This window comes from Elgaria multicarinata, chromosome 5, assembly GCF_023053635.1.
Source record: "Elgaria multicarinata webbii isolate HBS135686 ecotype San Diego chromosome 5, rElgMul1.1.pri, whole genome shotgun sequence".
In the NCBI taxonomy this organism is placed as follows: domain Eukaryota; kingdom Metazoa; phylum Chordata; class Lepidosauria; order Squamata; family Anguidae; genus Elgaria; species Elgaria multicarinata.
This window is the reverse complement of record NC_086175.1, coordinates 31,395,568-31,419,108: the sequence shown is the minus strand read 5'-3', so window position 1 is coordinate 31,419,108 and position 23,541 is coordinate 31,395,568.

Sequence of the window (23,541 nt, the reverse complement as noted above, 5' to 3'; positions counted from 1 at the left end):
TGGACCCAAACCATATAGGGCTTTAAAGGTAATAACCAACACTTGGTACTTCGCCCGGAGACTAATCGGCAGCCAGTGAAGAGATTTTAAAACTGGTGATATGAGGTTCACTTGTACGATGGTTGTCTTACTAAGATATTGGGCAGACAAGAAGGTGAGCAGAATCATCACTGCTTTGAAAGGGCAATGGCTACACTGTCCATATGTGACCAAATCCAGATGTTCTTGTTATTAATAAAGTTTCAAGCTCTCTTCACCATCTGCTTGGGCCAATGCTTTAAACAGATGTTGCTTTCAATTCTTCCCACCCCCAACCTCACCCTCTGTCTACGTTCACTTCAGCCGCCCACTCAAAATTCTGCATCTTTTCTCAATGGGTTTTCTTTTCTTTTAACATCTCATCTCATTAGTAAGGATTCAGCCTCATAATTTTTAGAGTACATGTTTGGTAGAATAATTACAAAGCTTATTAGGCAAGCCACTTGGGAATAAGTGGCAATATATATGAGCCTTGAGTTAAATTATGGAATGAATGGAATATAACTTTCTGTTGTAATGATCTGCTCAAAGTATTGGAAATTAATAAATAACATAGTCAGGACAGGAAGAGAATGATTAACTGGACAATTGGAAATAAAGTAAAAGAGTCAGTATTGGCTAGGCCAAAAAACCCTGCTGGACTCTTGGACAGTAAGGTGATGAATTGTCGGTCTCCAGTGACGCTAAACTGCTGAATAGGAAGAAGAGGGTGTAAAGAATGATTATTATGTGAGTTGCAGTCAAGGCAGTAATTTGTTAAAAACTTATAATGACATACGATAATGAGAAAAGAGAGGAGATGAAAAAACAGATGATGACTGGAGGTAATTAGACATGTGTGGGTGCATTAATACAGTGAGAAGCTGAAGTAATGGATAAAGCAGGACTAGCCTCATCATAAGTCCACACGTCAATTCAAGAAAGGAACCAGAAGTTAATGAAGTCCCTAGTGTGCCTGCATTCTAAAAGTGCAGGAAGTACTTGTTCCCTCAAGGATGGAATTCATAGAAAATGGGTCAATGGCTATGAAAAATGATAGCTGAGTTAGGAACATGTGTATCACCATCACCACCACTATCATCACCCCAAGAAATTATTTTGCTCCGTCAAAATTCCATGACAGAGCAGCAGCTCTAATTTTGCCCACAACAACAACCAGATGAGATTCGTCCACAAACTTCACGGAGTTGGTTCCCACTTGTCTCATTCACAGTTTGAATTGGCTTTGAGGCAGAGAAGTAGTTGGAAGAACAGTCCAGCAACAGCATAATGTGCAAGAAGCCAAGTTGGAGGATCTCCAGGATTGTTCAATGAGGCAGAGTGGCTTCCTATTTGGCTTCCCCACTTCCATGGCTGGTCTGTGAACTCCTCCTCTCTTTCCTTGTGGAAGTTGAGGATGTGACAATTCTCCTGGACTGGCATTCTGGTAGTTGCTGTAGCAATTGCTGTCGGTCTTCAGTCTGCAAATGTGAGTGCTGCCTAAAAAGGAGCTGAGGGGCAACCAGGGACCACAGGTATTCAGCATTAGCATAGGCAGGTATTAAGGAAAAAAATTGAAAGAGTTTGGTAATGAAGCATTTTCGGAGTTTGTGTTTAGAGCTGTGGAGGAGATTGCTTGGAATGTGAAATGTTAAGCAAAGTGGGAGAGGCTGGTTGGAGGCAGTATGGAATGATGGCTGGGATGGTGGTGGCAATTTGTTCAGTTGACAGTGTGGAGAGGGAAGTGGGTAGAGGGAATTACCTGGGTGAGAATGGGTTTAGGTTACTATTTCTAAATCCTATTCATCCCACACTTCATTTCACTGTGGATTTGTTTTCATTCTTTCTCAAGTAAACACTCTTGTCTGTTCTTCAATCTGGGTTGCTGCCAGTGAAATCCAGAGCTGCAAGTGCAGTAACACTAACAGTTCCCCACCACCATGTTTTAAAAGTAAAATGCTATATTATTGGATGTTTTGATTCATGTGTGTAGCAAGTGAACAGTAAAGGACAATGATAAGGTTTGCAATGTATGAATACTTTTCAGAAGTGTCTACTGAAACTTGATCCAGACAAGACTATGCTGTTAGTGGGTGGTTCTTCTGACCAGATAGAAGGTATTCAACCTGTTCTGGAGGGGGTTGCACTCCCCCTGAAGGAGCACGTTTGTAGCTTGGGGGTTCTCCTAGAAGTACAGTATCTTTCTCACTTGAGGCTCAGGTGGCACAGAGTGCCTTCTACCATGTTTGGTTGGTGGCCCAGCTACACCCCTATCTGGACAGGGATAACCTGGTTTCAGTTGTCTATGCTCTGGTAACCTCCAAGTTAGATTACTGCACTGCACTCTATGTGGGGCTGCCTTTGAAGACAGTTCAGAAGCTGTAGCTTGTGCAAAACACAGCTTGATAACAGGAACCAGAAGGTTCGAACATATAAGACTGACTATGGCCTGCTTGCATTGGCTGTATGTTTCCAAGCCTGATTCAAGTTGCTTGTTTTAACCTATAAAGCCTTACATGGTTTGGGACCACAATACCTGATGGAACGCCTCTCCCAACATGAACCTACCTGTACACTGCGCTCAACATCTAAGGTCCTCCTCCAGGTGCCTACTCCGAGGGAAGCTCGGATGACAACAAGGGAGAGGGCTTTTTCAGTGGTGGCCTGCCAAATATGGAACAATCTCCCTGATGAGGCTCACCTGGCACCAACATTGTTATCTTTTTGGTGCCAGGTTAAGTCTCTTCTCTTCTCCCAGGCATTTAATAACATATGTTTAGTTGGTATGTAATAGGCATGTGCTCCGCTCCTATTAGAAGCGCAGAAGCAGGAGCGAATTGGCCTGCTCCGCCTTGCCCAGAGGTGGAGTAGAAGCGGACCGCAGACCCCTAGAAGCAAGGCGAAGAGAAGCGACCATTTTCGGAGCGCTTCTCTTTCCGCGGAGCGCTCCGATCGCCATCTTGAAACATTTCGCCCATAGATAACTGGGTTGTTTTTGAAGCTATCGTTCTGAAAATTCTTGTGCTTAGACAGTCGTGGATGGGGGTCATTTTGAGACTACTCTCACCTCTCTGCGTCATGTGGGTCGCGTGCTATATTTTTTTAAAAATTGGGTCAACAAACAGGGACAGCGCGGGTCAAACGGCGGTTTTCGCCCATAGGATTGCATTGCGGAAAAGAAAAGGGGATAACTGGGTTGATTTTTAAGCTATCGTTCCGAAAATTCTTGTGCTTAGACAGTCGTGGATGGGGGTCATTTTGAGACTACTCTCACCTCTCTGTGTGGTGCGGGTCGCGCGCTAGAATTTTTTAAAAAGTAGGGTAAAGGCGGGAAAAAGATTACCTTTTCGATTCCTGAGGGGCAGAGTCAACTCCCGGTCATGATCACATGATCCCAAAGTTGGAGGAGGGGATAGGCAAAACGGGTAACTTGGGATTCTGGGAAACTTCTCTTTCTTAGTCTGAACGGACTTTTCCCAGTGTTTTTTAAAACAGTAGCCCCACCAAATGCACAAACACAACCTGTGAAATCATATACTAAGCCAATAATAAGAGATAGGAACACAGCACTGCTACCCACCCTAACTTTGGGGAACAACTGAAAAGATGTGGTGCAAGGGGATGAGCTCCCCTAGGGCATCTCATTGTGGACGTGCCCCCACTCTCTCCTGTACTTGGAAGGCCATCAGAGCCTTCAAAAGAGAGTAACCCGGTGGAGCAAACTGACAGCCTTGCTTCTTAAAAGACTGGTTGACCACCAGTCAAATTGGCAGCTGCTGCTTCCGCCTCCCCTGAGCATGTCCCCCTATTGCTGGTAAAAGACAGATATAGCCTTTTTAAAAAAGTTCTTCTTGCTGTTTATTCAGCAACACTGCTGCTTTTAATTCCACCCCTCCTTCGTTTATTTATTTATTTATTTATTCCATTTTATATGCATTACTGGCTTATCCTTGGCTCACTTCCTTATGCCCCCAGAAATGTCTGCTGCCTGCCTGCCTGTCTTCCCTCTCTCCTCCCCTGCCCGCCTTGCAGGGAGGTTGTGTGTGTCTGGCTTTGACTCAGGGGAGAAGTCCTTCCTGCGCTCACTTGGAGTTTTGGAAGTTCCAGATCCATTTTTCAAGTGTGGAAGAAGATTCATATAGGTTGATCTCTACTCCCCAATTCATGGCATGTTGGGATTTCCTTTGAAATAGCCCCATTGAGAGGTCTGCAGGTTTAAGCCCCACCAAAAAACAGGGGATGATGGGACTGCCTTGAGTCTTGGTGTGCAGTGTATGTATCCCTGGATAAGCTGTCATGGTGCTGAGTTTGAGTTTTTTTTTTAACGTGCAAATTGACGGAGCTATTGGAAAGGGGTGTGAATGGGTGTTGGATTTTCATAAATTCCCCAAAAATCAGGGGATGATGGGACTTCCTTGAGTCTCAGCGTGTGTATGTATCCCTGGATAAGCTTTCATGGTGGCGAGTTTGAGGTTTCTAACGTGCAAATTGACGGAGCTATCCCAAGGGGTCTGAATGGAGTGTTGGATTTTCATAAATTCCCCAAAAATCAGGGGATGATGGGATTGCCTTGAAACTTGGTGTGCATGTGTATATGTCCATGAGGTGTCATGGTGCCAAATGTGAGGTTTCTAACTTGATCCAAAAAAAAGTTGTTTACATTTTTAGCTTTCAATGCAACCCTATGGGGGGGAAAAACGGAGCTCTGATCCGGATCCGGAGCTCCGAGTGGAGCGGAGTGGAAATGGGCGGAGCAGGGGCGAAGCAGCCCGATCCGAAAATCGCGGATCTGGAAGTGAAGCGGAGCGGGGGGTCCATGCACTCCCCTAGTATGTAATCTTTTATGCTTTTAATTTTTGTATCTGTTTTTAATGTTGAATATTTTTAATCTTTGTAAACTGCCCAGAGAGCTTCAGCTATGGGGTGGTATATAAATTAGGGGTGTGCACGGACCCCCCGCTCCGTTTCTCTTCCAGATCCGCAATTTGTGGATCAGGCCGCTTCGCTCTGCCCCCGCTCCGCCTATGTCCGCTCCGCTCAGCTGCGGAGCTCCAGATCCAGATCGGAGCTCCCTTTTTCCCCCCTTAGGCTTGCATTGAAAGCTAAAAAAGTATACAACTTTTTTTCTGTTAAAGTTAGAAACCTCAAGTTTGGCACCATGACACCTTGGAGGTATACACACGCACACCAAGTTTCAAGCCAATCCCATCATCCCCCGATTTTTAGGGAATTTTTGAAAATCGGGCACCCCATTCACACCCCTTTTGATAGCTCCGTCAATTTGCATGTGAGAAACCTCAAACTCTCCACCATGATAGATTATCCAGGGATACACATGCACACCAAGTCTCAAGGCAATCCCATCATCCCCTGATTTTTTGGCGGGGCTCTAACCTCTAACGCACCACCCATAACCCTAAATCACACCCCTTTCGATAGCTCCGTCAATTTTCACATTAGAAACCTCAAAATCGCTACCATGATAGCTTATCCATGTGTCCACATGGACGCCAAGTTTCAAGCCAATCCCATCATCCCCTGATATTTGGGGAATTTATGAAAGTCGGACACCCCAGTATCTCAGAGATTTAAAGCTGCAGACAGCTCAATGGGCCCATTTCAAAGGAAATCCCAACATGCCATGAATTGGGGAGTAGAGATAAACCTAAATATGAATCTTCTTCCAGACTTGAAAAATTGATTTGGATCTTGAGCACAGGAAGGACTTCCCCCCTGAGTCAAAGCAAGACACACAAAAACCATCCCTGTGAGGTGGGCAGGGGAGGAGGGAGGGAAGGCAGGCAGGCAGGCAGCAGACATTTCTGGGGGCACAAGGAAGTGAGCCAAGGATAGTTTCAAAGCCAGTAATGCATATAAAATGGAATAAATAAATAAATAAAGCAGGCGTGGAATTAAAAGCAGCAGTGTTGCTGAATAAACAAGAAGAATTTTTTTTAAAAAAGGCTATATCTGTCTTTTACCAGTAAGAGGGGAGTGGACGTGCCCAAGGGGAGGGGGAATCATCTGCCAATTTGACTGGTCCTGTCTCGGTACCAGTCTTTAAGAACCAAACGATCACTTCAACTCATGATAGGCATTATCTCCAGTGATTTACCTTTGGAGGACTCTGATGATCCTCCAAGATCAGGAGAGTGCACAGGGCACGTCCACATGCCCTAGGGGAGCTCATCCCCTTGCACCACATCTATTCAGTTGTTCCCCAAAGTTAGGGTGTGTAGCAGTGCTGTGTTTTCTATCTCTTATTATTGGCTTAGTATATGATTTCAGGTTGTGTTTGTGCATTTGGTGGGGCTACTGTTTTAAAAAACACTGGGAAAAGTCCGTTCAGACTAAGAAAGAGAAGTTCCCAGAATCCCAAGTTACCCATTTTGCCTATCCCCTCCTCCAACTTTGGGATCATGTGATCATGACCGGGAGTTGACTCTGCCCCTCAGCCCTTCGAAAAACGTACATTTCCTGCTGTTTTACCCGATTTTCCCAAAAATTCTAGCAAGCGAACCGCAGCATACAGAAAGCTGAGAGTAGGCTCAAAATGACCCCCAGCTACGACTCTCTAAGCACAAGAAGTTTCAGAAAGATAGCTTTAAAAACAACACAGTTATCCCCTATTCTTTTCCGCAATGCAATCCTATGGGCAAATTTTTTCAAAATGGCGATCGGATCAGTCCGCGAAAAGAGAAGCGCTCCACGTATGGGTGCTTCTCTTTGCCGTGCTTCTACAGGTCCCCAGTCCGCTTCTACTCCGCCTCTGGGCAAGGCGGAGCAGGCCAAGTCGCTTCTGATTCTCCCCTTCCAATCGGAGCGGAGCACATCCCTAATATAAATGTAATAAAATAAATAATACTCTATGTCATACTCACAAACTGACAGTTTCTTCTGTTTATATATCCAAAAAAGTTTTTAACCTTACACACACACTTATATAAGCATTTAGATGGTGATGTTGTTGTTTGTGATGATCACTGTACATGTCCCTGCCCCAATGAGCTTACAATCTAAATTCAACAGCGGAAGGGGATGGAAGAAAGATAGCAGCGTTGATGCCAGGCGAGCCTCATCAGGGAGATCATTCCATAGTCTGGGGGCCACCAGTACTATTCATATGTACTATATGAATAGTACATTCATATCTCACCTTTCTTTCATCATGAAACTCAAGGTGGTTATGAGCCAAAGGCTTCATGGAAAAGGATGAATTTTTGAGGTGGAATGTGAGGAAAGTAAGGAATGAGGAACTGTGGGAGATGGCATCAGGGGTGGGGAAGGTTGCAGTTGATAAGGAGAGCTGGCAATGGTAGAACTGAGAGGTTGCAGGTAGGGATACACTGGGATGTAAGAGCAGAGGGATAAGTGGGATAAAGCCATGGAGGAATTTGAAGATAAGGCCAAGGAGCTTTCATTGGATTTGGAAGCAGGCAAGAAGCCAACATAGACATTCAAAGAATGGGTGTCATGTGATCGCAGCAACAAGAGAGGGGAATGGGTTTGGCAGGGAACGTCTTGGGTAGAGGTGAAGGGGGCAAGTTCTATGGTGCAATGGAAGACCAGAGAGGAGAAGCTTGTAGTAGTAAATGTGAGACATGTCCAGGACCACATTTTTGTCAAAGGGGCAGAGAGGAAGGGATGCATTTTTGCAATGATATATAGGTAGAACAGATACAGCATGGCAATAGACTTACTAGTAGTCAAAGATAAAGCTAAGATGTCATGTCTTTGTAAACCGCCCAGAGAGCTTCAGCTATGGGGCAGTATATAAATATAATAAATAATAAATAATATAATAATGCCTGTTCAGTCCATCATGAATAAACCATTTGGTCCCATAGATTTTACCTAGAAATACTTTCTGCAGTATTTAAGGAGGCCTAAGGGTGAAGGTGTAGAATTTAAAATGAATGCCCAACCACTGAATTTTTACTTTAAAAATGCACATTAGGCACCTTCTCCATTCATTCTCTCAGCTAATGCAAACGAAATGACAGAATGTTTTTGATAAGGTACAGTATCATGGAGAACAGCCGTCTTTAACAATTCATTAATATTTATGCATAAGTTTGTGGTTTGATGAATATGCATGAATTTAGAGAATGAATTATTTAAACCATATTAGGAGGTGTGTTCCATTTTACAAGTCAATAATTGGTTCCCTAGTGGATAAACTGCAAGATTGTGGGCTGAATAGTTTATACCAAGAAGACATGAATTACTAGTGAAGAGAAATGAAGCTCCTTCCTATTATGCTTATTACAGTACAAGCGAAATAATTCGCTGAGATATTAATAAGTGTGAAACTAATGACAAATTAATAAGCCTTCCTATTCTCCCTGTGCTGGTTCAGCATTTTGATAAGCCTTGCAACTAGAATCCCACACTCTCTTGAATTTCATGAAGTTATGCAGATTCCTAGTAATCTGTTTTCCTTCTTCAGCTTGCTTTCTTTTGAAAAAAATCAAAGTAAAAATCAGTAATTAAATCATAGCAAAAGATGTGGCAGGCCAGCAAACATGACAGTATTTTGGGATAGAAATGGACTGTAATTAGAGATGAGGTCAATTTGCAATTTGGGAATTTCAACATATGAATGCAAAACAATATTGTGGTGTTTTTTTGTTTTTTTAAATAAATAAATAAATAAATAAATCTTTGCCTCATTTTGAGTTGGGTCCAAACTACTTCAAATTCAGGCCCAACTCAAAATGAAGTTCACCTAGGTCTTCTGTGAAATGATTTACTATTTGTGGACAACAAATATGGGATCTTTCACTGATTTTTTGTTGGGGGAGGGGAATAGTTCCTGACAGATCCATAGGGGATGAATATCTTCCTTTTTCCTTTCCTTTCTTCTTGTTTCTTTGATGCCATCAGAGCTCATCTTTAAATAGCCAAACCCCATTTTGTTTCTCCCATAATGCCCTGCACATAGTCACCAGACACCTTGCACCTTATCGATATGATCCCATCATGGTTACGCTCTATCCCTCCTGTGCTTTTATACCTCGTAGCACACACATTGGCCTAATCTACACCAAGCAGGAAATTGCACTATGAAGGTGGTATGAAAGTCGTATATAAGAGGCAGGTATTGAAGTGCACTGACAACTGTTGGGGCCCATTGACGCATGCCATATACTGCTTTCATAGTGCTATATACTGCTTGGTGTGGCTCCTGCCTTTTATATACCACTTTCATTCCTCTTTCATAGTACAATATCCTGCTTGGTGTAGATTGGGCCAATGACATCTGTTGCAGTATTTTGGATAATTCAGAATGAAAAGTAGGATATAATGCTAGAAAAACGGATATGTAATGTGCCCCAACAGTTATCAGACAAAAATCACTAGTGTAGATCTAGCCAGTGTCTCACAAAAAAATGGCAAGTTCCCAATGGAAAATGCAGTGCAAGGTGAGTCACAGGCCATAACTAGACCTAAGGTTTATCCTAGGATCATCCTGGGTTCGTCCCTGCCTGAGCGCTGGATGCCCTGTGTGGCACTTAGGTGAACAGGTTTGACCCCAGGACAATCCTGGGATAAACCTTAGGTCTAGCTACGGCCACAGAGACCACAAAGGTACAAACAAGTATGTGCATCCAATAACCCAACACTTTGAGGAGAAAATGAAATAGGTATTATACATACATGAACTCATTTACCTGGTCACACTGCACTGGAAGAATATGTTATTTATTACTTATTGAGTGTTTATGTAACATGGTGGTTTCAAGCTATTAGTCAGGATGTCTCTCGTTTGTATCTAAAATAAGTTAGAAACCCTCTGGGTGACTTTAAGCAAACCACTGACTTGCAGGTTCAGCCCCCATCAATGAGATGAAGACATGGACCCATATTGGCTGTGGGGTACAGAAAAACTGATAAGTTCTTAAAGGGAACTAAATATGATGTCTCTCTTCCCTTCCCCTCCCCACTAATAAACACAGTTTTTACAGTTCTTGTCCTGTATGCCATAAAACCACAATGCAAGTAATTTGACGACTATCTCCGCTAGACGCCTGTGGCAGGTTTAATAGCCCAGCACATGGAAGCCTATTTTCCTAGGCTCTCTCACCATATTTCCCTTCTGAGCAATGCTAACAGCACTAATTAAACATTCTGATCTAATTCACTATAATTGCAAGCTTTGTTTGTCTCAAACCCCCCCATGCAATTCTCTTCTGAATTTTTCCAATGTTTGCTAGTTTCAAGGTTTTATTTAATTGCTTATTTGTAGATCTAAACTGAAGACATGAGCAGACTTGAAGGTTGAAAACTTATGTGAGGAGTTGAGGGAAAGGTTTTATTGAACTCTGCTCCTGTGTTACGCCCCCATGAAATAAATGGTGCTTGTTCAGGGATAGGCAGGGCTAAGCTGATAAAAAATAACTGATTGGAAAACGATATAATTTCTGCAAAGCGAATGATTAGCCACAAACTGCTGAGCAATGAATACAGCATCTTCTGGCAACGTCTTCACATTTTCAATTTGCAGGGGCTAAAATTGATTTCGCAATTGCATGTGGCAGCTTCTTCGTATGAGAACTGTATTATTTATATTGTATAACCTTGAAACTATGCATCCGTTTTAATATTTATATGAAGAGATCAGTGGGATGAAAGTGTTCTTTTATTACATAGTGGAAAATTAGTATAAGGTGTTGATCCAATTAGTCATTTATACCAAAGTGTCATAACTTCAAGTCAGTGCTTTATAAATAACTTATAGTTGTTAATATTCAGTTATCATCAGTTCCTCTTGGATGTCCACAGATTGCTAGAGGTTCAGATTTAAAATAAGATACCTGAGACCTTTTACAAGAGAACAGATTTTTTTTGAAAACAACAACAACAAGTTGAGTGTTTTATCAGTACATTACAAAGATGTGTTTAGATGAAGCTTCTGTGTAAACACAACATTCATCAGAAAAGGAAACTTCATAATATTCATTCAGTCCTCAGGCAGGTTCAGCATAGGTGGACCCAATCCCAAGTCCAATGCTGGAGAAACAGGAACCACGATCATGATTAGCATCAACAGCAGGAAATCATGAAATGAAGCTATTGATCGAACATCATGATTCTATTTGATCTGAATTTGTAGTTTCCTTCTAAAGCAAAGCATCTGAGGAATGCAGGGATCCATGACTGTCCCTGCACTGACTTCCAAAATGGCTGACACACTGTGCATGTTTGAAGTGAATCCACATAAAGTCTTGAGGGCTTTGCAAATGTTCAAAGTCCAGGCTCACAAAACCGTCAAGGGTGATCAAACTGTTCTTGTTCTGCTGTCACCACAGCCTTCCCCCACATGAAAAACATGTTGGGGGCAGGGGACAGGGTAAAGGCACAGGCAGTGGCAACTGCCCCAAGGTAAGTTTCTTTGTCTTGGACCAAGGGAAGATGACAGCAGGGTTGGGTGAGCATTTTACTTCAGTTCATTTTAAATAAATAAATAAATAAATAAATTACCAAAAATCACAAATCTCTTCACACTCAATACAAAAAGAACTTGGGATGGAAACAACAACCCTGAAAGTGGGCAAAACCAAAATGGAATCATTCATTAATACACTGCTTATCACTTAAAAGTTTGACTCCCGGTGTATTCCACCATTAATGCTGAATTAGGATTGCTATCTCTTTTTTCCCCACCAGACTCCTCACCTTTCACAAGTTTATGGCAGACAAGTGCAACATGGTCCTGTCCATCCTGGAAATAGCAGCTATTTCCCCATGCTTCAAATAATACTGATGATTTAAAAAATCATTTCAGACAGTTTTGTGTTTTAATAAGAATTTACCATAATTTGCAAAGTTCTTCATATTTGGGAGAGAAAGGGTATATATATATATATATATATATATATATATATATATTGTTTTAAACTGAATGCAGGAGATACTGAAATTGACAAATTTGTCCATCCCTATTTGATTTCCTCATGATCCCCACATTCAAAAACCTGGAATAAATCCCAAACTCTACCCCACTACTCATTTAAATCATATAGGGATGTCCAATACTATACAATTTCCCCAAACAGCACTTTGACAGAACACCTTAGTACTTAATTCAGTTTCCATGTGCTTCATGTCAGCTGCTGTAATTCCTTGTGCTTTCCTAACCAAGCTTAAAGTACATTGTTTGTATGCAGAGGAAAGAATAACACCCATAGACAGCAGTGGCTCACTGGATTGGGACCCACATGGCTGTGCTTGCGTGAGGCTGCAGGGAGGCCTAGTTTTGGCCCAATTCTGTTTGCTAATATTCATGGAGTGATACCCACCTAACACAAGCACACACCCTTGGATGCACATAACATCTCTAAGGGGACTCAACTCAGTTTTAATATATCAAGATTTCTCAAAGTGGCTTTCAGACACTACTATGCGCTGGACAAGGGGTCTGATACAATGCAGGCTTGTGCTCCAATTTCAGCAGGGCTTTGATACCATTCTAGGTTTCTGTTAGGAAGAGCCAGAACTGTTACGGGGTTATCCAAAGTGCTAAATTCATTTTAGCAATAGGGTTTAGCATCTTGGACAGCTCCTTTAAAGTACTAGCTGGTTCTGACTAAAACCCAGAATGGAGTCACAACCCACTGAAAATGGAGCCACCAGCTTCCACTAGTCTGATGTACCACAGAATGGTGAGTTCATGTGCATTAGGGATTATTTTGCAAATGTATTGAAAACAACAAGGCTTAAATTAATTGCCTTACAAGTTAAGTGAAACTAATGTTGGCCTGGCTTCAGTGCATGATAGGACTATAATACATTTTAATCTTTATGCTCCTTCATACCTTAATCTATAAGGACTGGTCCTTTTTCACATATGCTCTTGTCATATGTGATCAGCAGAATAATAATCAACGCTTGTCAATAGAACAGAATCATCTTAAATGTAACAGTACTGAATAGCTGATCAGTTAGAAATGACAGGGAAGATTCATGTGCTAGATGTAAATGTGGGGGAAAATATTCTACTTGAATACCACACACCAATGCTCACATCCCATTACATTTGCAAGAGCTTTACTCAGTGAAGTCTGCTCTGAATATATGCTTGTTTAATCTTTTAGAATCCAGACATTAGATTCTGGTTTGTGATTCACATACACCTCCAGCCTACTTCATGCTCTTCTGTCACCTATACTGTACAAGAAGTGAGTTATGTTTTAAAAATTTATTCAACAATGCATTTTTAAGAAGGCTGCAACATAACAGTAACAATGCCACAAAGTTTTACAAGAGGATAAGAACCACTTCCTTAAAAATATTATTTTAGCTGTTGCTTTTCTTTTCTTATCTTTTTTTCTTTTCTTTTTTTGTGCATGTAAAAAGTAATTGAGGTCCATCAGATGAGCATTTTATTACACACTCGTTACTGTGCACTCATGGACTTTCACGGGTTCCTCTCATGCCATCATCTGCCTCCCAAGTGCCAAGTGCCCCTTCTAGCCTTCTTTGCACAACAAAGGAACACCCCAGTAAGTCTGACTTAATTTTAAAGATGAAAGTTGCCGCTATCTCCTGCTGTGTGCAGGAGAATCAGCATGATCAAAATGGCCTACTGAATGGGCCACGTGCATGTTGTTTACTTCCTCTTTCAAAAGAGGAAGTAATGAGGGACAAATACGTGGGTGGAGAAGTGATGGTAAGCAAACCTCATTTTCCTCCATGGGATGATGCTCATTATCTGTGTTCAGAGCCTGTGTCGTGGCAACCACCACTTGAAAAATAGAGAGATGAAGTTAAGATGGAGTTCAGTGAAAAAGAACTGAAGGTTTTCTCTGTTCCTCAACATCCTAAAATCTCTTCCTGCTTTCTGATTTGATCTGTCTATTCCACCCTTTCATAAATAAAAATGTGGCTGTGAATGGGTAGATGGCCGGAGAAAAGATATATATTCTTTACTGCCCAGAAACAGTTTCCCTTCTATCTTAGGGCAAATGATTTGATCCTAGGGTCTTATCAGTGTACACTCTGGGCACAGAGCCACTGTGAGTATCAAACATTGTGCCTTCTCCATATTGATCTATCATCTCATAGCTTGAACAAGGCCTGGTTACTACAGCAAACTTTTATCTGTCTTTTCCCTCATTTCAAAAGCTAGAGTTCAGGTTGATAGACTGTCTGCCATCTCTTCCAACTAAAAGCAGACAATTAGGCTGCTTATGAGTCAAAATCAAAGAATTCTTCCATTCAATTCCATAGCTCTGTAGGGATTGTCCACAGTACTCTGCCCTTACCTCCCAAAAAATAGGACACAAGTAATGTGGTACAAAAGACCTGCAGAGCTGGCAAAGCTCTATATGCCACTTTGTAGGCAGTGCCTCGCACTAACCCTACCCATACTCTTATGAGGGGAAAAATGAACTTTATCTCAAAACAGCAACACAAGTTAGGTCAGGTCATGTGTGAAACTGGAACATTATTGAACTCTACTGTGGAGAGAAGAACTTTTTTGTGCTTTTTAAAAAACTTCCTATTTCAAGAGGATGCTCCTGCAAGTGTGTGGGGGAGGGGTGATTTTAAACTTGATATAAGTTGCTTCCTGATGCGCAACTTGTGACCCTCCATATGTTTTGGCCTATAACTCCCAACATCCCTTACCATTGGTTATGTGGGCTACGGCTGACAGAAGTTGTTCACCAGAACATCAGGAGGGCAACAAGTAGCTGACATCTGATTTAGTTGAAATGCTACCCCCTGTACAGCAACATTGAAACAAACATGATTTTCTCCCCTGAAGTTGTTCATGATATGGGCACCCATGTCCTGAGGGTAGAGTTGAAAAACAATTACTGAACTTGTGGTAGAAACCTAGTAAGAAAGGGCATAAATGGAGTCACCAGAGATTTTACCAAACATGTTTAATGCTGACAAAGATGCAAGGTATGGGAGTATTGTAATGTAGACAGTGAAAAAGTATATTTATGTGGAAGTATATTTTGTGAACCGCCCAGAGAGCTTCGGCTATTGGGCGGTATAGAAATGTAATAAATAAATAAATAAATAAATAAATAAATAAGGCTTTGTAATGTAGCAGTATCTTTGGTATTCTCAACCTGCCAAAGGCTGGGCATCGTTTATGAACCCAGCACTTCATACTTAACTTTTTAAGGGATTTAGTCTATGCATACTGAGTGCATTTGCAATAAAAAACAGAATTTCTGCAGCAGCATTTATCTACTGAAAGAGGTCCAAACACACACATTCAGGACACGGCATACTGAAGCAGATGGAAACATGACATTTGATGGCTGAGCAATTGGTGAACATTACCCAGTCAGAAGTGTTTAGGTGTGCCCTGGACTTCAGAAAAGTTTGGCCCAGTACTGAAATATGACAGGGTACATAAAAATGATTTTATGTATCATCTGAAAATGTTACCATTAATGAAATCTGATGGGCTAAAGGAAAAGTTATGAGAGAGTAGTCTCTGATATGAGTCCGATGTGTCACCTTCAACATCACTGAGCCCTTGACACCAGTGCGGACCATGACAGACAGCATCAGCACTATGATCTGTGGCAGAAGGCTGCATGTTGCCTACCATTTTAATTACTCACAATGACTTGGCATTAAATGTCTAAATTAGTAGTAGTAGTAGTAGTAGTAGTAGCAGCAGCAGCAGTGGCAGGCCTTTTCCTAAGTTCTCAAAGTGATCTTTTGCTTCAAAGTTATACGTTGCTTTAACATCCCTTCAGTTCAAACTTGGTATATCCCTTCATCTGGGACAAACATTGCCAGGACCTGGGACCAGTTGAAGTTTCTAGTTCAGGTAAACAGTGAGGGCACATTCTGCTTACTTTTCTCTGCTACAGGTAGCTCATGCTCTCTACTAAGTATTTTTTTAATACTATTTTTATTGATTTTTAAATAAGGACAAATACAATAAACACACAGAGTAAAAGAAAACACCCAACAACAATATAAATGTTCCCACAGCGCCACTATAAAAAAGCATGGGTGTTCATTCCTTCAATAAGCACTTGGTACAGAAAAAGATGCAGGTTAAGTTAGAACCTCTGACCAAAAGGATTCCTGAGCCATTGGGAGTCTAGGTTCGCCAGGATTCATATTAATAAATGTGAAAAAGTCCAACCAGTTTTCCACAAATGTGTCTGATGTTATTTCTCCTCTTGCTAACCTGCTATGTTGTGTCAATTTATCATTTAAAATGAGTACCCAGCTAGCTGGGGGAAAGGTAATAATGGCCAGGGAAGGCAACGGCAAACCACCCCGCTATAAGGCCTGCCAAGAAAACGTCAGCGAAAGCTGGCGTCCCTCCAAGAGTCAGTAATGACTCAGTGCTTGCACAAGAGGTTCCTTCCCCTTCCAAATCTTATCAACCAGTGTTGATGGTCAAAAGGTCTGTCGCTTTTCCAGAATTGTGCAATTTCCCACCTGGCTGCAACCAGCAAATGGGTGACCAAGGCTTTGGGAATAATGTTTCTATTGGCATTCCTAAAAATAGAAAGTAGAGCCAGTGCTGGATCAGTTTGTACTTCAACATGAATAATGTTTGTAATGGTTTGGAAAACCCTTGACCAAAAAGTTTTGACCTGTTGACATTCCCACCAAAGGTGAATATAAGTGCCAGGAACTGAGCAACCACGCCAACAGAGTAGGGATATATTACTACTAATATGGTGCAGTCTAATTTTTAAAAGTCTGACTTTCCTTGCCTACATTTATACAGTACAACTTATTGTAAGTCCACTAACTATTGTTTTAACCCTTGTTAAAGATGCAGATAGTTAACGGCAATGTAATGAAATAACAGTTAGTGCAAGAAATCATTTCAATCATTTAAAAAAGAAAACAGGGCTGGATTAAATGTCTTAGTATGCTTACTTTGAAAATCTCAAGTCATAAAACTAGTATCTCCAGTGGTACAGAAACAGAGGCATTCTTAGCAATGTTTAAATGATGCTGAAGTCCTTGTTCCTCATGGGAATATTGGCATTGTTCTTAGTAAACATACCTTGGTAAGCATAATCCAAAATGTAATATTTAGGAATTCCTTGCGAGTGATTAGCTCTACCTACGGTATACTTTTAGTTCAGCATATTTTGGAAAATGGACCATCTGGGGGAAAATACTCTTATTTGGAATTCTAAAATATACAAGAAGAGCTCATATATATATATATATAGAGAGAGAGAGAGAGAGAGAGAGAGAGAGAGAGAGAGAGAAAGAGAGAGAGAGAGAGAGAGAGAGAGAGAGAGAGGATTATCCATTTGCAAATGCAGTTACTGTCTTGCTGATGGCACATTTTTGTACATATTGTTCCATCCATCTGCTACCTTAAGAAGTCTCTCAAAACTATATTTTAGGTAGCACTCCCTTCAGTTTTCATTTCCATTAGTAAGCATGGTTCAACAGGGAAAAAAAGGTAATTCCTAATGGGGAGAAAGAGCTATGTGATCTGCATTCCTTAGAATTGTGTCTGCCTTTCAAGAAGAAACCAGCCAGGTCCTGGGCTTTCAAGATCTTATTATTAGAACTTTAGGCTTGAAGACCCCCTGTCCATGTTCCCATGTAATGCTGAATGAAACAAGATATGTAATATGACAATCATTTCCCTGCCTGACACATATGGCATCTAATTAGATATGGGGGGGGGAATGGTTTAGTTCTCATTTTAATGCAAACTTACCTAATTTCACACTTTTGAATCACTATGCAAACTGAAACTCTGTATTTTGCACTTTTTTAAAATTTGCAATGGTGTCTGCGACGTTACACCCCACAAGTCAGTTCCCTAATGTATGTCTAGAATTTGTAAGTCTATTGTGTTTTGAATGTTGACCTGAGTGGGTGGAGATTGAATATCTTAGGAGGGGGGGGGCTATATAAGGGAATGACTGAAGTGATAGGAGAGTGTTTTTTTAAGTACTTTGGTTTGAGGGGAGAATTAGAGGATCAGGGTAAAGAAGGTAGTATTTTGAGTGTAGTGTGCAGATAGTCAGTTGGTGTATATTAAATAGTCCTGATAATAAAGAAAGTTCAAGAGTGAAGGTGTGAAAGGAAGACGTATATGAGAAGAGAGAAAGGATTGGATGAGAGGTTTTAACAAGGGTCTAAAAAGTTTTATTATGAAACAAAGTTTGTGAGCATTGAAATATTTTTTTATTCAGTTTGTTTTACTTCCACAAAAATCCCACGTGCCTCCTTGGCATTTATCATCTGCAGTTATATACATATAACACCCGTTCTGACATTAATTCACCATCACCACATATAATTCACAGCGCCTCATTCTATTCCTGAAATCATTCCTCTTTAACCCCTTTCTCTACATAGTTTGTAGCAAGGTGGTGTTTGTCCCTCACCTCAGGCTTATAAAGTGGTAGCGCTTAACTTGAGCAGGGAGTGTCTGCGGACAGGCCTGTTGTAAAGAGCCTTTGTCGTGGCAGTGTCCTCCATTATTATTATTTTTAATTAGATTCATTAGGGAAAATTGTGTTGAAAATGCATTCTGTTAGAGAAAATGCTTGAAAAATGTGTATATTGGGCAAGATGCATGCAAATATGCATGTAATAGTGGCGGCAACAAAATGCTTGTGGATTTTCACTGCTGGCTCCAGGTTTCCAAGGGCCCTTGGCCCCCTTCCTCAGTGAGTCTTTCTTACTGTCATTGCCGTCAGCTGCTATTGTGCCTCCTCCTCTTTCTCATCATTGTTACCAGTTACTTGGCTGACAGGCAGAGAGCCAGGGAGAAAGTAGGAAGTGGCATGGACAGCTCCTCCTCACCCCACCATTGTCTGGGCCAGAGCAAATGTCAGGTAAACAAACAGGTTGCCATGGTGAAAATGAGGAACATCTCCAGGGGACTCTTTTCACTTATGGTTGGACTTGTGGCAGCATTCATTTTAGGTGTGGTTTCGTAACAAACTGCCTTCCTTTCAATGTGTCAAACAACATTAGATTTGCATTTGCATCCACAAGGGTTGGTTTTAAATTAAATCACTTTTATGCTGCTAGAAGGATTTGTTTCAGTACAGGCGATGTGCTTCTTTAAGTCATTGACTCAACACCAGCGGTATTCATACTGAGAAGCAAGTCATTAGCATGGGAGAACCAGCAATTGTTCAAGTGTGGAGTTTGGAAACTGAAAAACAAAAAGAAAGTTGAAATAGTGAGAATATTAGCATCCAATTACTGGAATAGCATTTATTGCAAATGCTGGCAGTTAACTAAATTTCATTTAGGAGAATAGACCATTAATACACTCAGTACATTATAAATGTGTCAAATTTGTTCACTCACTTCACTATAAATGCTGTGATTCAACAAAGATTATAATAGGCAGAAAGCACGTTAGCAGGTTCTCCCATTCTTACTTTCTCCATACAGCACAAATAACTGTGCTGAATTAAAATTGATTTGTTTTTTGTATCAGCATAAAACAGGTAGAGCAGAATGCTAAACAGAAGTTGGGCCTATGAACAGTTAAGTTAGGGTGACTATAGGCACCGGATTACTCCGGTAACCACCGGGGAAACGGCCCGATCCGGAGGATCCGGAGTGGGCCGCTAAAACACCGGGGCGGGGGGGGGGACTCGGCCGCGGCCGCCCTTACCTGCCTGCAGCATTTTCGGTGGCCATCTTCCAAGGCAAGCAAGGCAGAGGCGGGCGGAGGCGGCAAGCGGCCCGGCGTGGCCTGGTCGCAGGCGGCCGCAGCAGCGGAACCATCGAGGGCGCGGGCGGCGCGGCCCGGCCTGCCTGGCGCGGCCCGGCCGCAGCAGCAAGCCAGCGCCGGAACCATTGAGGCGGGCGGCGCCGGCGCGGCCTGGCGCGGCACGTCCCGGCCGCAGCAAGCAGGCCTTGAGGCGGCCGGCGCAGCCCGGTGCAGCCCGGCGCGGCCTGGCGCAGCCCGGCGCGCGCAGCAGCCATCCAGGGCGCGGGCGGCGCGGCCTGGCCGCAGGCGGCCGCAGCAGCAAGCCAGCGCCCGGAACCATCGAGGGTGAGGCGGGCGGCGCCGGCGCGGCCCGTCCCGGCCGCAGCAAGCAGGCCTTGAGGCGGCCGGCGCAGCCCGGTGCAGCCCGGCGCGGCGCGGCCTGGCGCGCCGCGGCCTGGTCGCAGGCCAGCGGCCGCAGCAGCCATCGAGGGGCGCGGGCGGCCCGGCGCGGCCTGGCCGCAGCAGCAAGCCAGCGCCAGAACCATCGAGGCGGGCGGCGCCGCCGCGGCCTGGCGCGGCCCGTCCCGGCGCGGCCTGGCGCAGCCCGTTCTTTGTGAAACCAGGCGGCGAGGAGAAGCAGCGTCGAGGCGGGCGGCCCCGGCATGGCCTGGCGCGGCCCGACCCGGCGCAGCCTGGTGCGGTGCAAGTGCCGCCGCTTGTGCCACCCGCCCGCCGCCGCTTGTGGCAAGGCAACGGGGGGGGGGCAGAACAAGCAGTGGGGGGGGGGGGAAGCAGCCTGGTGGTCATCAGGAGGACAAGGGAAGCCGGGGACAACCTGGCAGGGCAAGGCGTGGGCCGGTCAAGCGGAAGGCGGAGCCTGAGGACATCCACCAGCCACGCACCAGGCAGCAGCAGGACACGAGGTGAGGAGGGAGGAGGCAACTCTGCAACAACAACGTGGGAAAAAAAGGTAGGACAAGGCAAGGCCACCATCCTCCCTAATTTGGCATGGGGGTGGTGATAATAATAATAATAATAATAATAATAATAATAATAATAATAATGATGATGATGATGGTGAGGTGGAGGGGGGAGAGGCTGGGATGCAGGGCTAGGGAAAGGCGGGGGGGAGACTAGAGCTTGAGAGAGGGGCTTCATTGCTTTAACCACTTTAAAATGGCTATTTTTTACAAGTTTTGTCCCTGAAAAATGGAAATGGTGATGTAAATGCTCCTTCTCTTCCATTTGTCCATATTTTTAAAGTGCTAAATACAATGAAGTATATTAAAGCTCCTCTGAGTGTACACAGAGTGTGTTTCCATTATTATTATTATTATTGCAGGACTTTTCCCCATGCTAGATGGCTGGGCTCCCATGCTGGATGTGTGGGGAAACAGGTACATTTGACCAAGGCTTGGGGTCCAGGGAAACTAGCCCGGGTTGCAAGACCATGCAAACTTATTTCCCAGTATCTACGTGTCCAGATAATGGGTGGTGATGCTAATAAAACTCCTTCTGCTGGTGATGTGATAATGGGTGGTGATAATGTTAAAAATGCTCCTTACAATCATTAGATTGTAAGCCTATGCAGCAGAGTCTTGCTGTTTACTGTTTACTCTGTACAGCACCACATTGATGGTGCTATATAAATAAACAATAATAATAATAATAATAATAATAATAATAATTTTGCTGTTGATAATGGGTGGTGATGCTATAATAAGGCTCCGTCTCTTGCATGGTGATTTTAATATTAATAAGGTTGCGTCTCTTGCCGGTGTTGTAATGCATGGTGATTTTAATATTAATAAGGCTCCGTCTCTTGCTGTTGATGCTGATAATATGATATTAATAAACCAAATGCACAGTTACAAGATGGGGGACACTTGGCTCAGCAATACTACAAATGAGAAAGATCTTGGAATTGTTGTAGATCACAAGCTGAATATGAGCCAACAGTGCGATATGGCTGCAAGAAAGGCAAATGCTATTTTGGGCTGCATTAATAGAAGTATAGCTTCCAAATCACGTGAGGTACTGGTTCCTCTCTATTCGGCCCTGGTTAGGCCTCATCTAGAGTATTGCGTCCAGTTCTGGGCTCCACAATTCAAGAAGGACGCAGACAAGCTGGAGCGTGTTCAGAAGAGGGCAACGAGGATGATCAGAGGTCTAGAAACAAAGCCCTATGAAGAGAGACTGAAAGAACTGGGCATGTTTAGCCTGGAGAAGAGAAGATTGAGGGGAGACATGATAGCACTCTTCAAATACTTAAAAGGTTGTCACACAGAGGAGGGCCAGGATCTCTTCTCGATCCTCCCAGAGTGCAGGACACGGAATAACGGGCTCAAGTTAAAGGAAGCCAGATTCCGGCTGGACATCAGGAAAAACTTCCTGACTGTTAGAGCAGTGCGACGGTGGAATCAGCTACCTAGGGAGGTTGTGGGCTCTCCCACACTAGAGGCATTCAAGAGGCAGCTGGACAACCATCTGTCAGGGATGCTTTAGGGTGGATTCCTGCATTGAGCAGGGGGTTGGACTCGATGGCCTTGTAGGCCCCTTCCAACTCTGCTATTCTATGATTCTATGATTCTAATAATGCCAGTTATCCTTTACTTTTCCACGCCCTAATATAATTCCTTGTGCCATGGAGATAATAGATTAGCATTGAACCTGCAAAAACCATTATCTTTAATGGAAACTGCTCTGGGCCTTTAAACCCAGTAGCTATGCATTGCATTGCAAATGCAAGATCAAAGTTATAAAGGTGGCCATTTCTTTTTTTAGTATTTAATACATTATTATAGTAGTTGTGTGCCTTTGGCACTCATTGGTTGCTATCATTTACTTTTTGTGAACCACCCAGAGAGCTTCGGCTATTGGGCAGTATAAAAATGTAATAAATAAATAAATGTGACCGAGGCCACACCCCCTTGGGGGCCGGACATGTTGAGTTGGCTCCGCCTTGGGGGTGGGCATGTTGGGGTGGCCACGCCTCCTGAGGGCGGCCATTTTGTCCTCCTTTTTGGTTTCCAAAATATGGTCACCCTAGTTAAGTCATTAATACTTATAAAGATAGGAGAAATAAAACCACCAAGAGATTGCCAACAGCTCAGGTGCCAGAGACATGTGGGTTGGCATTTAGAAGTCAAAAGCTGGGATTTTTTTTTAAAAAAAGAAGTAGGTGCCTTGTTTGGGTCTGAATAGGGCAGTTGGATCTCTTTCAGCCCAAGGGCTGGATTTGATTTTGGAGAACACCTTGGGGGCCACATTCTTTTGGTGAGTAGGGCTGAAGGCAAATGGGTGTCGTCAACGGCAAAAAGGAGTGTGGCCCAAATACCAAATATCAGCATATTTGGGTTTACATCTCTTACTAACAGTATCTAAGCCTTAGAAGCATTTTAAGCTTCAGAATGTCTGTGTGTGAGTGCACAAAATCCAGAAAACCACAATATGATCAGTAGTTGAGGGAAGGGGTTGGGGCCAGAGGAGCGGAATGAGCACCTGGGGATATGCACCTCGAGGGCTAGATTGGGACCCCCAGGTGGTGACTTTGACCCCATTCAGATGACACGCTAAGCCACGGTGGTTAAGCTAAACATTGTTGATTAATGTGTCATGTGGACCATGGTAGCTGCATAACCATGGTTTAGTCATGCTCACTTGCTGCAAAAGTGACTAACCATGGCTTAGTGACTAATCATGGCTTAGTGTGTTGTCTGAACAGGTGAAATGTCACTGAGAGGGTGGACTCATCCATTTGTGGGTGAGCTTGAAGCCAGCTGTTTCTGGACCCAAAGACAAAAGTGGGTGTGTGGCTAACAATTTTCGCTCTCTTTCTGCCAACCATTTCTTTCCCTCCCCCTCTTCCTCCCCAG